The following is a 16,135-nucleotide window of genomic DNA, read 5'->3' as shown; positions in this document are numbered from 1 at the left end:
TATACACTTGTTTTGAAATGTTAAGTGTCAAAGGTAGTTGAATGAGTTACCTGTAGCTGTAGATTAGTTACATAATAGCCATAGTTAGCCCTGTACATCAGAGTGCCATGTTTTAAGAAAGAGAAACACCTCAAACTGTAGATTAGTCAAGATCATGAAGAATGCTCGGCCCTTCGGGCCTCGCATTGTCCATTATCTTGACTAATCTACAGTTTTCGGTGTTTCTCCTATACTGAAAGTGGTGCAAGTTTGTGTTCTATATAAGAATAATCAAATTAAGTATGGAAATTGGAGTGAGAGTCCTTCTGTGAAAGGAAAATTTTGTTATTTACATGTCTATTAGATAATTTTTTGGGGAAAAAAAAAGAAAAAAAAAAGATATGATCTTTTAAAAATAAAAAGAGGAATTAATATTCCTACTTTTCCTACATAAATGTGTAATTAAACGCATGCCATTAAAAAGGAATGGGAAATATTTACATACACATTTCCTGAAGGCAAAATCGTCTCTATTCTAATATTTAATAATTAAGGACTTAAACAATGAAAATGTGAATTTTCACTCTGTGACATTTGACCTCTGAAATTACCATGAGCCCAGAAAAAATCGGATACTCTAGATCTGAATAGCATAAAATATGTAGCTGACCCTAATGTATCTTCATGCAAAACATTTTGCTTATCACTGAGTGGTCGTAAACGGCCCAAAGTGATACCACTCCTTGGCTTCGAAGGCTAAATTATGACAATAAAACGTCTTTATTGTGACTTCAACAGAGAGACCTTGCCTATCGATTATGAAAAGAAAACAAATTCATTGAGCAAATATACCTGATAATGTGCTTTGTTTAAGTTCATGCTAAAGTATCTAAATTTAATTGATTTTATTGAAATAAAATTCATTTTTAAGATGTGATCGGATTAAATGCCCGTAGTCCTGTTTAAAGATTCGGTTCGAGCTTTTTCCTGTACAATGAGCTAAACTGTAATATATATCGACAAAACTTTAAAAAAGATAAAGAATAGGGGAATTGAAAGAATGTTCTGCCAAGTTCAGTTTGATATCCCATGCATACTTACCTGTTTATGACGTTGTTTTTGTGTGGTATAACATACTGTGGTGTCTTTTTCATTTTCTCATGAATCCATAGTGCTGTGCTCGATATTACAAGAGTTCCGATGAGATAACTCTCGTCAAAGGCTCCGTATTCATATTTCCTGGGATGTTGAGTATGCTCAAGTTTGTCATTAAACTAAAATACAAACGGTTATGAAATCATTTTGATTCTGGGTATCAATGCAATAGAGTCATGATGAACAGAACACATAATTGATAAAGGTCAAAGGAAACAAAAAACAAAATTTTTAAAACTTACAATGTCAGGACATAATACCGATTGCCTACGAGAAGAAATATTCTGTTTTTCGCATTGTCATTTCATTTTGATTCATTGATTTGAATTGACTGATTTACACGTATCTATTTACATTCTGAGTGTTTCCTCACTATAAATCAACCAACTGACGAAAACCAACATTTGCCTATGAAAACACTGTGAATGCACTATGAATACAATTCAGCTGATTTCAAACATCACGCCAGTTTCATATCAATAAAAAGTAGTCCCCCACAATATTTTAAGAATGTACACCTCTGAGAAGTTAAAATTTTCTTGTATTAAACTTTTTTTTCTCATATAGACTTTTGGAAATAGGAGTTCATACCAAAAAAGAAATTGGAAGAAAAAACATATGTCCGTGTACTCGTTTTTGAGCAGTTGTCACTCAAAGATACCTAGTTGACAAAATATTGGATTTTATGGGAATTTTGCCGTTTTTACCATATACACAAGAGATTAAGGCCAGAATTTCCTAAAGAGGTGTTTGATATGTATGGATGTTTGTAGAGTTTATTTTCCAGTAGTCTACTTTAAAAATATAATAGTTTTGATTAATTAGATTAATACTTTTTCTCGGAATAGCAACATATGCTACCCCTACCCCTTAATTTTGGTCTACAAAATGCACCATTTTCGGCCATTTTTGCCAAATTTAACCCTTTATAGAAAAAGTTCTGGTATTAAACTTTTGTTAATTTTTGGATATAAACAGGGAAAGGTTTGTTTTTTCTAAATCAAGCAGAAAAAAAATTGGGGTCCGTGTGCTTACCTTTTTGCCCCTTTTGAATATTTGTTATTTTTCAGCATTTTGGAGTAAAAAATAAAAGTGCTCAAATTATCATTAGATGTAAAAAAAAAATGTGACAAAAGTGTATCATTTCACACATTAATGCTCGATATTTTAATTTCCACGAACCCAGTAAAGATTTACAGCAAAGATTAGCTTGATACAACTAACACTATTGGCGCAATGATGATTTAAGTAAAAACAATTTCAGTAAAGATTGATAAAACTGTGGCTCTACTCAAAGCGAAAAAAGACATAATTTCAAAATGGCCACCAAATGGGACATTTCTTAAAATCCCCGTATAAAAAAATCTACTAAAAATAGAAATGTAATTTTTTGACAAAATTTACAACTGGCAACTTGCTACAGATATTGATAGATTTTATTCGAAAATCTCATAACTTCTTTGATCTATGTCGAAACGAGACTTCAACGGGACTGAAACAGAAGAATACATCCTTTAATGTATACTTTTTAATGTGTTGTTTCTTGATGTAGAATCAACTAAGGTTTACTGTATTAAGTCAATCAAATCTTATTTTAATTATATTTCTTATTTATCGTTTGTCAAAAAAAAAAAAAAAAAATGGCACTAAATCCTACATGCATATGGCATAAGGTACTAATTTTTTTATATGTTATATTTTCTGTATTTTTATATTATTTACACGCTGTCTGCGGTGGAGAATCTTTAAATATTTATTTTCCATTTCATACGTGTAATATATCTTCCATCTTGTATTTACTCCGTCTCTTGGACAAAGGATGCTTCCTCTAACGCTAAACGTGTGAAAGTTACTCTTTCACAGAAACATTACTTGTTTCAAACACTAAGATATCAATAAAATTGGTCAAAGTACTCTCAGTTTTATGTTCGTTTTCACGAAGAGATTGCATATAAAAATGTGTTTAATTTACCCGTAAATCCTAATTGCAATGTATTTATTACTACCAATTTTTTTGTTAAAAGCACCAACTTGACCAATCCTACAGTTTCATGATTAATGTTGGGTACTTGGTCTTACACTTAATGCTTTACAGTTATCGTTCCGTGCAGTTGGGAGTTTAGTGCACAAAGACATCTGGAAACTTATCAACTTATCTGTGCATGGCACCTTAATGTAGCGTAAACCCGACGATGGTACAGATGGAATGTCTTTGTTTTTATTTGCAGATAACACACACATTTACCTTGCTGACGGTCTTTGAACATTTCGCAAAACAATGTTTTGTCATTAAGTCATTGTCATTTGTCATTAAAATGCTCTACCTTTTTCTTGTCAAGTTGGCCTCTGCTCAGCCTACGTTTCCTTTGTGTGACCAAACTTCGGCATCTGCCAGGGTTTAATTCTCATATATTCGTCAATGCAGTTAAGTGTGTAAATTTTATTGCGACATGCAGACATTTGGTTGAGACATGCCTTTTAAACGTTCACCACTTTCTACTCAGAGCTATAAAAGTCCCTTTTCTGACTGTTGATAATGACAAACAAGCTATGTGCATCCAATAAACTTTTTCGGTTTACTGAAAAACACAGCAGGATTTCGCGAGGAACAAATGCGTGTGATTTTCAGGCTGTAAGAGTATAAGGAAATGATTCCTATGAATTCACTTTGACTTTCAGCGTCTGCTCTAATGTTGCTGTGTCGTGCATATTTCCGGTTCTATTTTCGTCTGTAAGTGACATTATTTTTTATGATACAAATGTATTGTAAATTGTGGAGGACTAGTCAAGTCTGCAATGACACTTAAAGTAAATATGAAATTTAAGAAGGCTGAAATATCGTTTGATGTAATAAAGAGATGCACAATGTCAAATGCGTACTATATTTTTTTCTGTGACGAAAGCATTTCGTTTACCTTCAAACATTGATTGAAAGCTTCCAACGTTCAGCCTTACTTTTGTCTTATTGTTATTGTCATGAACTATTTGGTATCAGAAAAATAATTATCGAGAAATATACTTTAAGATGTCTTGGTTCTGTTGTAGGAGGGTGTTAAGCCGACTTCGTTTTACTGCAATATAGTAATGCGCAGTTTACTTATCGATTTATGGAATTGCAGACGTGACGTCTTTGAAACTAAGTGATATCGCTACAGGCATGGCCAATTACAACACAATAGTTGATGGGGGTGCTGACCAATGTGTTTCAGCTGATCAAACAACTGATTTTTATTGTTTGATAAAAAAATCAAATAACACCAGAATTGTCAATAACATAGCTAAGGTGCAAGAAGGCACTTAGCGGAAACGATTTTTCTCTGGAAGATACTGTTTAGCTAAAATATAATGTTATATCAAGATCAAAGGTTATAATGTAGTACACAGGAAATGAATACAGATAAATAAACATATGTTTTCAGCAGGCTCACAGAACAAACAAAAATATGAAGATAAAGTCGTGAGGATCATCGACATGAACAGATTGTTTTATGTATGTGTTCGTCTTAACCAAAACGTGTTTAGTTATTTTTACACACATTCCATATTGTATTATTGCCAATAGTATATGATTTTGGAGATATTTGTGGTAATAATCAGACTTGTTTGATGTTCTTTGGAATGTTTAATGGTGCAATTGTGGATATTCGGTTCTAATTCACCTCACCCGGACTTGACTTGGATTGGTATGATTGTTAAATGTAAACAAAGCACTGTTATTTTCCCGGAGCTCCTGGTTTCACTTTTCTCATTTGCGACAGGAATTTGTTCATTGTTTTGTAGAATTGTTTTTCTATAATTACGTTAAAGGTTTCGTATAAAGGATGATACTGTATTCGCACATTATGCCATCTACGATATTCCAGGGGTTATTATCGCTGTTGTTATATCCTACTCTGAAATAATGTCGAACAAAACTGAAGGCGATTCAGTAAAAGAACTGACCAAATATTGGCCTACAGCAATATCTTATCAAGATTACATAGAGCGACATATGTCTGCGATTGGTCAGTTTTTCCTTCTGAATTGCTTTCAGTTTTGCTATGAGATACCATGGATGGATATAACGACATTGATAGTAATTCCGGAATATCGAGGATGACAAAATATAAAATAGATTAGAAACTAAATGTATGCATGGTATATGTGAACATGTATATAAAAATGGGAATTTTAACCACACAGTCGTTACCGATAAGAGTATATATAATTCAAACTATGTAAAAAATAAATAAGGACCAGAGTGGATCCATAATCGACAACATTAGAAATAAAACAAAGGATGCAGTTGTCCCATATCATTTATTTTTATTTTGAAATTCTAATGTCGTTCCTAAAATTTCTAAGCTTGCAAATAAAATGATCGAATTTCGAGTTAGTTAGTCGTAATTAAGGATTCCCGACTGATGATTTCGAAATAAATAAATAAAAAACAAAAAAAACAAAAAAAAAACAGCTGGTTATGCAATACGCTGCCATGTAATATAGTTATGGGGTAACTTGATATCATCCTGAGGCCGCCTTTCTCCATTTCAATAGTTCCATCGAGAGATGGAATCATTGGGTAAAAATATTAATCACTAAAATTGGTTTTCATTAAATATTTCTTTCGGTTATGTTCGGAAATTTAAGAAGATTATTGATTTTAGTTCTTAAATAAAACAAAATAAATTTCTGCTGTAAAAAAATAGAGGACTGTTATCATTTGCATTATGACTTGATTAAAATCTTAATTTTAACACTACTGACTACATAGATTACAAAAGTAATAAAATTTGTTTTCTTTGCAATGCGGTTATCAAACCTTTCTTTAAGGGTGACATCTGTCGGTTACAAACCTAGGAGAAGAAAGCAATATATATAATTTTGTTTTTGATTTATCAGTTTCATACCTTACAATCCTATTGGAAATATTGCTGATGAAGATGTAATATTTGCATTCATATAATATACAGACCTAGATACATGTCTAGTCGTATTCTCTAGGTTTGTTTATAAAGCTAAATAGCGATGTGATCTGGACTGACAGAGTGATGTAAAGGGAGATAACTCAGTAAGGTCAGACTGATCTTATTATTCTTGTAAGATCAATTAATGAGTCGTCCTTCCAAATAAAAGCCGAACAAATCCGAGTGGATCTGTTAAGATACGATCTATACAATCCTGACGTTTGTCTATAGTGCATATATTGTTGATAAACGGGAACTTGTATCCATCATATAGACTAGTATATGTAATCAGAAACCCTGCCGATGACCAGACAGATTGAGGCCCCAGAATCTTGCCAGTCGCAGATGTCTTTATTGTCTCCGATGCTACTCCTGTAGTCAATCCAGCCATTCATATTGGCATACGAAACACAAAATGTCGCTACCATTCCTCGTTTTATATGAGGAAACAGAAATGCTTCAATTCTATAATTTTAAGGCAATTTACAACACCGCATGTATCGTCTGCGTTCTGGAATAAAGGTCACGTGACATTCGTATAGGCATCATCTTTGAGAATACTGATCCTTGTTTCCGGTTCCAGAAAATCAGTGAAACGACTATTATAATGCACCAACTAACATGGATTTAACAATGAGTTGTGTTTATATCTTTATGATTTCTCTCTACTATTGCAGGGTTCCACTTAAATTATTGTTTAATAAAACATTATCTATCCGATATATTCTGAAAGTTGCCGATGTTACAGCACTTTACACAGGAAAAGGTGAAGTTTGTGACTTTAATAATTATACACAAATAGCGGTCACTTCTGTCTTCATTAAATGTTGGAAAAAATATCTTTGAATATACGTATAATTATATTTCAAGTCAAAATATGTATAGTGGACATCAATCAGGTTTTCGACCCACCGACTCTACAGTTAATCAGTTAACTGATATAAGTCATACTATAATTAGTAAGTTAGATCAAGGTAAAGATTTGCGATTTGTTTTATGTGATATAAGTAAAGCTTTTGATCGCATATGGCATTTAGGTCTATTATATAAATTGAAATCTTACGATATTAAAGGTAAATTATATAATTGGTTCAATGCTTACTTATCTGACATAAAACAACGGGTATTCTTTGAAGGGTATCAATCTAGCACAAAGCCCATATCGGCAGGAATTTGTCCTTGGTCCATTCTATTTTCCTCATTTTATTACTAATAATAAAAACAGTAATATAAAACTCTTTGCCGATCATTTGCCGATGATACCTCTCTTTATGTAATAATACAAAATAATAATGATTTAGAAGCACCTTCTTTACTTTTCAATAATGACTTGGCTCTATTTCTGAGTGGACATATATATGGCAAATTCTCTTCGATCCTTATAAAACAATAGTTATGGACTTCAGTCGTATACAAATCATTGATTATCCACATCTTTTGTTTAAGGATTAACTTGAATAGATTTTTTTATGTTATGGCGATATAACACAAAAATCTGAGTGTACTCTAAATAAACCGTGAAGCGGTCTATGATGAGAGTACACTCAGATGTTTGTGTTATATCTCCATAACATAAAAAAATCTATTCAAATTAATAGTTCTTACAGTTCAATTTACTAAAGATAATCTCTCCAATATTCAAAATTCATCATGGGACTCTTTTGTCTATGAAACCATTACGCCGTCATCTCAGCCAATCAGAAGCAACGTTGCAAACGGCAACGCCATTTTTTCCTTTATGGGCTGATAAAGTTAATTTTTAAGTCAATGAAAATGCTCGTGACAAGCAAAATTGAATTATTTAATAATAATGTAATTGAGCAAAATAAATCTCATAACCACTTAGGGTTTACCGTTAATAGTAAAGGAACATGGGCGAACCAAATTTCTAAGGAGTATCAAAAAGCTAACTCTAGATTAAGTTTACTTCGCGTATTAAAACCATTAGTTGAAAGGAAAACTTTGAAAATTTTATATACTTCATACATAAGGCCAATATGAGAATATGCTGATGTAGTTTGGGACTATTGCACTCAAACCGAATCTGATCTTTTTGAATCTGTTCAACTGGAAGCCATGCATATAATAAGTGGACGCGGAAGAGGTACCTCTCACCATATCTTATATAATGAAGCTGAACTAGAACCTTTAAGTAAAAGAAGACAGAATCATAAACGTATTTTGATGTTCGAAATTATGAGTAATTTTACGCCATTGTACCTCTCTAATGTTCTACAACCATATTCAAATTTTAACAATATATACAATTTCAGAAATAATAGAATAATAATATACCACTGCCACGAACTAATAGCTACATGTACATGAAAGGTTTTTTTCCTTCAATTATGGCTATGTGGAATTCGCTTGATATTTTTCTTAGAGACTCAATTTCAATTTCTTCTTTTAAATGTAAGTTGAAAACTACTAATGATATAACTGTTTTTGAAATATTCATTAATTCTGCTCCCAGACAACTTTTAAAATTTTATGCCAGCTTACAAATTTCAAAAGTGACTTTAATTATGATAAATATTTTGATCACCTTGTTGAATCCATCTTGTGTATGTGGTGCTCCTAGTGAAGATATAATTCATTTTTCTTCCAATGCTCCATGCATTCCAATTCTAGTCACCATATTCTATCCATCTACAACTTGTTAGGTCATATAAATCTTCATTACTTAGTGTGTGGCGTTCGTAATGATCATTTAAATAATTCCATTCTATATCTTGTAAATTATATATTAAATCCTCCTATCTTTAGTAGTAATACAATTACATCAATCAACTTAACTATTATAGCAAGGCAGGTTTGCCATGTTAAATACTTATCCTTACAACATTCTAGTAAGAGCGCAGCTCTCTGCGCGGCCGAAGGCCGCGTTGAGCGAAGCTCTACTAACCTAACATGTGTGTAAGCATAAAGATCCAATACATTCCAGTACCCCTTGGACTTTGTAATCGTGTCCCGCGGGAAAAGTCCCGCGCCTCCATGCAGGCAGCCATGTTTTAATTCTCGTTATCAGCACGATGAGATTTGAATTTTTTTATAAAGACAAAATGTATCACCAGGATACACTTTGAAATTACTGTAAGTAGTTTTAGATAACTACACAAAGATACGAACGATACAATAAATGTACTAGTCAAATAATACTGTCTATGTGTTGTCAAGCGCACCGTCATCCGTGACGTCAGGAAGCTTGGTGCCAAAGATGACGGCACATATTCCCCCGCTTTTTTGATACATGGCATGTTGCCAAGTTTTCCGCCTTACAGAGAAACAAGATCGAAAGGAAATTGAACTTTTCCAGTTGAATGTGTCTTTCTGGCCTGTATATGACGACTGTCGATATATTGCTAGACACAAAACATCAATCTATAGTATTGAAGAATAGCATTTAATAAAAATCAATGACCGGACTACAAGTTTAAACAGTTTTAACCTCGTTCTGAGGTTACAATCCTAACTATATTTACATTTAACATGTAGCTGCGCTCTTATGAGGCTTTGCCTTAAATTCATATTATGAAAGTGCAAATGAATGTGTGTGAATGTGTTATTGTTGTTTATTATATATATATTACATATACTTTTCATTTTAGACTTGGTGGAAATATGTTGTGTCTTCACTTTATCAAATAATTTTTTGCTTTCTTTAAGCAACTTTGAATAGTCAGAGCGCAGCTCTCTGCGCGGCCGAAGGCCGCGTAGAGCGAAGCTCTACTAACCGTAACACGTGTGTGTGCATATAGATTCCAATACATTCCAGTACCCCTTGGACTTTGAAATTGTGTCCCGCGGGAAAAGTCTCGCGCCTCCATGTAGGCAGCCATCTTTTAATTCTCGTTATCAGCACGACGAGATTTGAAATTTATGTACTAGACTAAATGTTTTATCAGTATACGCTTTAAAATTACTGTAAGTAGTCTAAATTTACACCTATACAAGAACAACAACAAATGTTCAGGTCCAATATATACTGTGTATGTTCTCAAGCGCACGGCATCGTAAGCAGTGACGTCACAATACCTGACGCCAAAGATGACGGCACAGATTCGCGCGTATTTTTGATAGCATGGCATGTTGCCAAGTTTTCTCTGCATCTGATAAAAACAAGATTGAAGTATATTGAACTATTTCATTTGGATTATTTTTAATTCTTTCTAACTATTGATAGTATGTGCATGTCAGTGAAATATTTTATTGTTAATCTCGTAGAAAAATATAGACAATATAAAGCTATGATATTATAATCTTTTACATGTAGCTGCGCTCTTCTGAGGCTTTGCCTTAAATTCATATTAAGAGCGCAGCTCTCTGCGCGGCCGAAGGCCGCGTAGAGCGAAGCTCTACTTACCATAACACGTGTGTGAGCATATAGATTCCAATATACATTCCAGTACCCCTTGGACTTTGAAACTGTGTTCCGCGGGAAAAGTCTCGCACCTCCATGTAGGCAGCCATGTTTTAATTCCCGTTATCAGCACGACGAGATTTGACATTTCTGTACCAGACTAAATGTGTTATCAGTATACGCTTTAAAATTACTGTAAGTAGTTTTAATTTACAACTATACAAGAACAACAACAAATGTTCAGGTCCAATATATACTGTGTATGTTCTCAAGCGCACGGCATCGTAAGCAGTGACGTCACAATACCTGACGCCAAAGATGACGGCACAGATTCGCGCGTATTTTTGATAGCATGGCAATGGTCTCTGCATCTGATAAAACAAGATAAAAGGTTATTGAGCTATTCAATTTGGATTATTTTTAATTCTTTCAAACTATCGATTGTATGTGCATGTCAGTGGAATATTTTATTGTTAATCTCATAGAAGAATATAGACAATATAAAGTTATGATGTTATAATCTTTTACATGTAGCTGCGCTCTTCTGAGGCTTTGCCTTAAATTTTCATATTAGTTATCTCTATAATATTACATTTATTTTTACCTATTCTATTTAATTTCATAATGAATATATAATACTCCTTCAATCACAATAGGTGGTGTTATTCAACTCTCAAGGTATCAAATAAACAGTGCAGCTGTTGATTAACAATTTGTCTATAGGAGATTTCAGAAAAGATGGCGTGACGTCACAGAAAGTTTACATCCGGGTCCTCAAAGGTACAAACACAGTATGGCGACTAATAAAAACAATAACAGATATGTACATCCCTGCTACACAATCGATACGCTGGCAAAAGTATACACTTTCATACTTGCAAATTCTGATTTTTTTAAATAGCTTCTTATTGTTTCAGAGGTTACAGACATTTATATTTACAACTTGTTCATTGCTAAATATATTTGTGTAGATTTAGTGTTGAAGCCAGCTTGCGAAGCGGTGCCGGGCCGTCACACGTACCCGCTTTTTGTTCACACGTAGAAATCCATGTTGTGAAAAAGTTATGAATAGATAATTGATTTCAATGTATCATATTTCTTTTATACACGAAAAATCTGTTCATAACACTAATTAATATAAATATAACGAAATGTAAACCACCTGGCCAGACCACGGCCGCTCGTGCATGGCTTCGCTGGTAGATCACCTCGGGTAACAGCCAATAATTGGGAAATTAATACTATTTATACGTAATTACCAACACATATCTCAATAAGTACTTGTAAAATATATATATTTCGTTATTTCCCATGTATATATTATTTTTAATGAATGGTATAAACCACTGTTACACATAAATAAAGATGTATGTGTACATGTACGCACACGTACAGTATGGCTGCCGATATCTCGAAAAATAAAATAGTGAAATCGTTCAATTTCATGAGTTTACTTTTTAATTTTTAGCCATTTTTATTCCATGTGCCGTTATGTGAAGTTCATATTGAGGTGATATTACTTTTAAATAATTTGAATACATGTTAGATAGACTACATTTAGATATATTAATATAGGTAGATAGTAATTACTATAAATGCCGACCAGGACACATATTGCGCACGGCTTCGAGAATCCTAAAATACTCGAAGTTTTGTTTTAAAATATGATAAAAAGTAACTATAAAATGACTCATTTGAATGTCATAAACTAAATTCCAAAATTTCTGACGAAAAAGTTAACCAGAATACATAATTTTGTGACTCTGAAAAATGACGAAATTCGGGATTTCGGCAGTACCGTACGTAATGGCTGCCGTGCGCTTGGGGTGATCTACGAGGCAAATTTTAATTTGGCCATTATCACACATCGTAAGGTGTTTTACCAAGTTAGAATTTGAAAACATTAATCGCATATTAAAATGTCAGTATGATATTTGGGGAAACTTGGAATTTAATTTGTAGTTTTTGTCAATTTTGTAACTTCTGTCAATATTTATACGTAGGTCTAATGGCGACCGTGTTTTTTTCTCGTGGCGGTCGAAAATGGAATATAAACAGAGTAAAGTATATGAATACAACATGTTTATATCTAAATATTTTTGTTAAATATCTTTATTTACCCTTTTTATAATTAAAATAACGCAATAGTTCTCGGAGTGTCGTACTATTTATTACAATAAAATGTAAACAAACATCCCAAGCGGCTGTGTTCCCTCTATGTTTATGTGTAGATATACGGAGTTGTACCTTTGAGCGCCCGGATGTACCTTTGTGTGACGTCATCGCCATCTTTTCTGAAATCTCCTATACCTAACGTGGTATAAACTCTGTACGCAGTCTAATTGGCTGACACGGTGAACTTTGACCAAACTACTTTTTTCTTTGGTGTCACGTCATCAATAATCGAATGACGTCATACTATGCTGTGATCGCCGCTTGACGTCAAAACTGGTGTTGGAAAGCGTTTGTGTCGTGGTCGTTTTGTCAAAATACGTGACTTGTTCATACAGAGAGTAAAATCGACATGAAATACCAATTAAAATATGCGTAACGCACTTGATGGACAGGATGAGTTTAGTAGATCAAACAAATCTGAAACGGACTTGAACTTGATTTCAGTGGCCTGATTATTATTTAGCGGGAGAAAACGGCACCGTACCATGCGCATGCTTTTATATAGTCCAACAATGAGTTTTATATTATTGAACAACTATGAAAAATTAAACTTAATAAGGCGTTAAATGATTAGAACCTTTTTGCTGATGGAAATATTACTACACCCTATTTGCACGTTTCAGCAAATACAGGTTACCTTTTCCTCACCATAATTCTATCGGCTAAAAGCGAATATTTTTGTGGTAGGAACAGGTCATACGACTCGTGGATTTTGAATATTTAATTTATTCCACACTCGTAAGTTATTTTTTAAAAGTTCAAAAGACACTCTCTAAAGCTCGTGTCTTTTGTAACTTTTAAAAAATAAATCACTCGTTTGGAATAAATTCAATATTCAACAACCACTCATTGTGTAACTTCTATTTAATCCATAATGAATTAGATGAGATATATGTTACGATATTTTCTGTAGAAATAATAAATTGAACATCAGAAGAAGACTGATATAGGCATTGTGCCTGTTGTCTAATTCCTTTAACAATCCTTTGTAATTTTCTTTATATTTGTATTGTTAATAACGTATTTCGGTAATAAAAGACCAACAAAAAACAACAACTCCTAAAGGTGATCATGTAGGTGTTAACAATTAGCATTGTTTAGTCACCATAACAACGAACTGTTTGATTTAACAAAGATTTGGCATGCATTCCCTTTTATGACATGTAAGTTTGAACCCCTTTCTTAGGCAGCATATACACTGTTCTATGAAAAATGATAATGTCTGAATCTTTGAGCTTTCATTTCAGAATATATAATGCAATGCGCATGCACTGTAAGTCATTACGAACTCGTCTCGAAGTTTTAATTTTTCTCGCCAAGGCTCGAAAAATTAAAAACTTCTTAGACTCGTTTCATAAAATCTCATATAAAATGAGCACTCATGCAAGATCCTATATGTATCTGGAACTTACAACATGGCCTTTGTTTGTGAACTTTTTCTTGGTTCGGTATCACTTTGGTATAGTCTCAAAATTAAATCTTTTCTTGTGATACTATTAGAATTCCATGTCATTGTTTGTTGCAAAGCTAACGTCTAAGCTTAGGTTCACATTTATGTGATTTTCCGTTGTTAAACAACATATATATACTATAAAAGTACGAAATTAACGTCATCATTCCCTGTGGTGCCAATGTTTGCCATTAAGGAACCGGGTGTTGATGGAAAATTTTGTTAAATGCATATAAAATAGTTTCCAATTCTTCATTAGTGCGCAGTGGATGTTGCCGCGTATCTGTGAGCGTTTCCTGTAATGTCTGGTGTGCTATTTTGTACTCGTTCTTAACAAAGGTGTACTTAAGATTCCTTGAAACATCTTTTTGCTGCAGCTGGTATTGAGTTGAGTATTGATTTATTCAGGGGGACCAAATAGATATTTTCGTTTCTCCTCTGGAATATTGTCAAAAGTACAAAGAAAATTCCATGGTACCGAATATCCGGTATAGCATTGACAGTGTGAGTACATTTGGAAAATGTTAAGGGATACGATTTCTTCTAAAGTTACGTTTATTGGACCTTTACGGTGTATCGCATTGGATAAAAGCTTTCCTCTATTTCTCTGGTGTGGTATTTGGTACTTTATTCTGTGGTCATTACCTCAAAGTTATACTCAATTAAGATACTTGAATAAACCTCGAAGCTGTAGCTAACATGGGATAGTATTTTTTCAAGCTACAAGGAAACAAGCCACGTTTTCTTTTCACCGGTTATTAATGTTACTAGAGTGCACCTAGTAACAATATATAGTCTGTCCTTTATAACAACCCGTGGTAAAAATAAATAACGGCGTCTATGTAACAAACTAAACAGTTTTGAATCGATTAAGTGTTCTCCTTTTATTTTATTTCTAATAATTTTATTTTATTTCTAATAACGTCACAGATGAGATGCTAAAATAAGTTATTTTTTTAAGTTGAAGAATATACAAACAGTGGTAAGCAGTTTTTGTCAATACAGATATTACGAGTCAATCTTGTTTGTAATAAGCACTTTCATTGGCTTAAAAAATACTGTATTGGTCCATAAAGGAAAAGGTGACGTTTCCGTCAGTAATGTCGCTTCAGATTGGCTGAAACGTGGCATAATGATTTTATAGAAAGAAAAGGATTCTTGATGAATTTGTAATATTGAAGAGGTTGCCTAATATTTAATTGGATTAAAATGATTAATTTGAGTATTTTTTAATGTTATGGAAACATAACACATCGATCTGAAAGTACCCTTATCATAAGCTGCTTCTCCTTTTATTTATAGTACACTCAGAACTTTCTGTTATATCTCCACAACATAAACAATCGATACGAATTGAATTTTTAGTACAATTTCATACAATTATATTTATTTGATCAAATGGTTTATATCGATCACGTGTTTATGAAACAAATCTTTTTTTTAATAACTTGACTTTACATGAAGGCCTAACACCAAATGCCGTTTGTTAATACTATACCGAATGATACTTTGGAAAGTGTTTCTCACTCTGACTCATCTATGGCTAACCTTTGATGTGTATTACCCGACTGATCTATCGTGTACGCCAGTTGTCATTTTTCGCCTCATACAAATTGGAACAAGTACTGTGTAATTCGATCATTGTCTGATTGCTACATTCTAATATTTCCCAGTTTCTGGATTTTCAGGTTGTGCATTGTGCTTTGTAGAGCCGTGATTATTATTTCCTGTTACAAGTTCCTAGCCCCTTAGATCTGCCCACGTCTAAATGGCGCTCTCCTCAAAACTACTTTGTGCACTTTGTCTACGATTGTTATTGATTCCTAAGTGTTGTTTTAAGGTTTTTTTTTTTTTTAATTTTTGTTTGATCGTTTCAAACGTGGGTTTATACATGTTTATACCTCCAAAGAAATGTTAGGTCATGAAGTGATCAATATTTTACTTCTATACCGTTTGATGTTATAGATTTGTAACACGACAATCAGAGCGATACTAAATTGCAACTTTACCAATCCTATGAAATTCCAAATTTCGTGATGGACCCTTTTTCAATGAAATTATTATGCCATT

Source organism: Argopecten irradians, chromosome 1, assembly GCF_041381155.1.
Source record: "Argopecten irradians isolate NY chromosome 1, Ai_NY, whole genome shotgun sequence".
Classification (NCBI taxonomy): domain Eukaryota; kingdom Metazoa; phylum Mollusca; class Bivalvia; order Pectinida; family Pectinidae; genus Argopecten; species Argopecten irradians.
Note: the sequence above shows the minus strand (reverse complement) of the source record.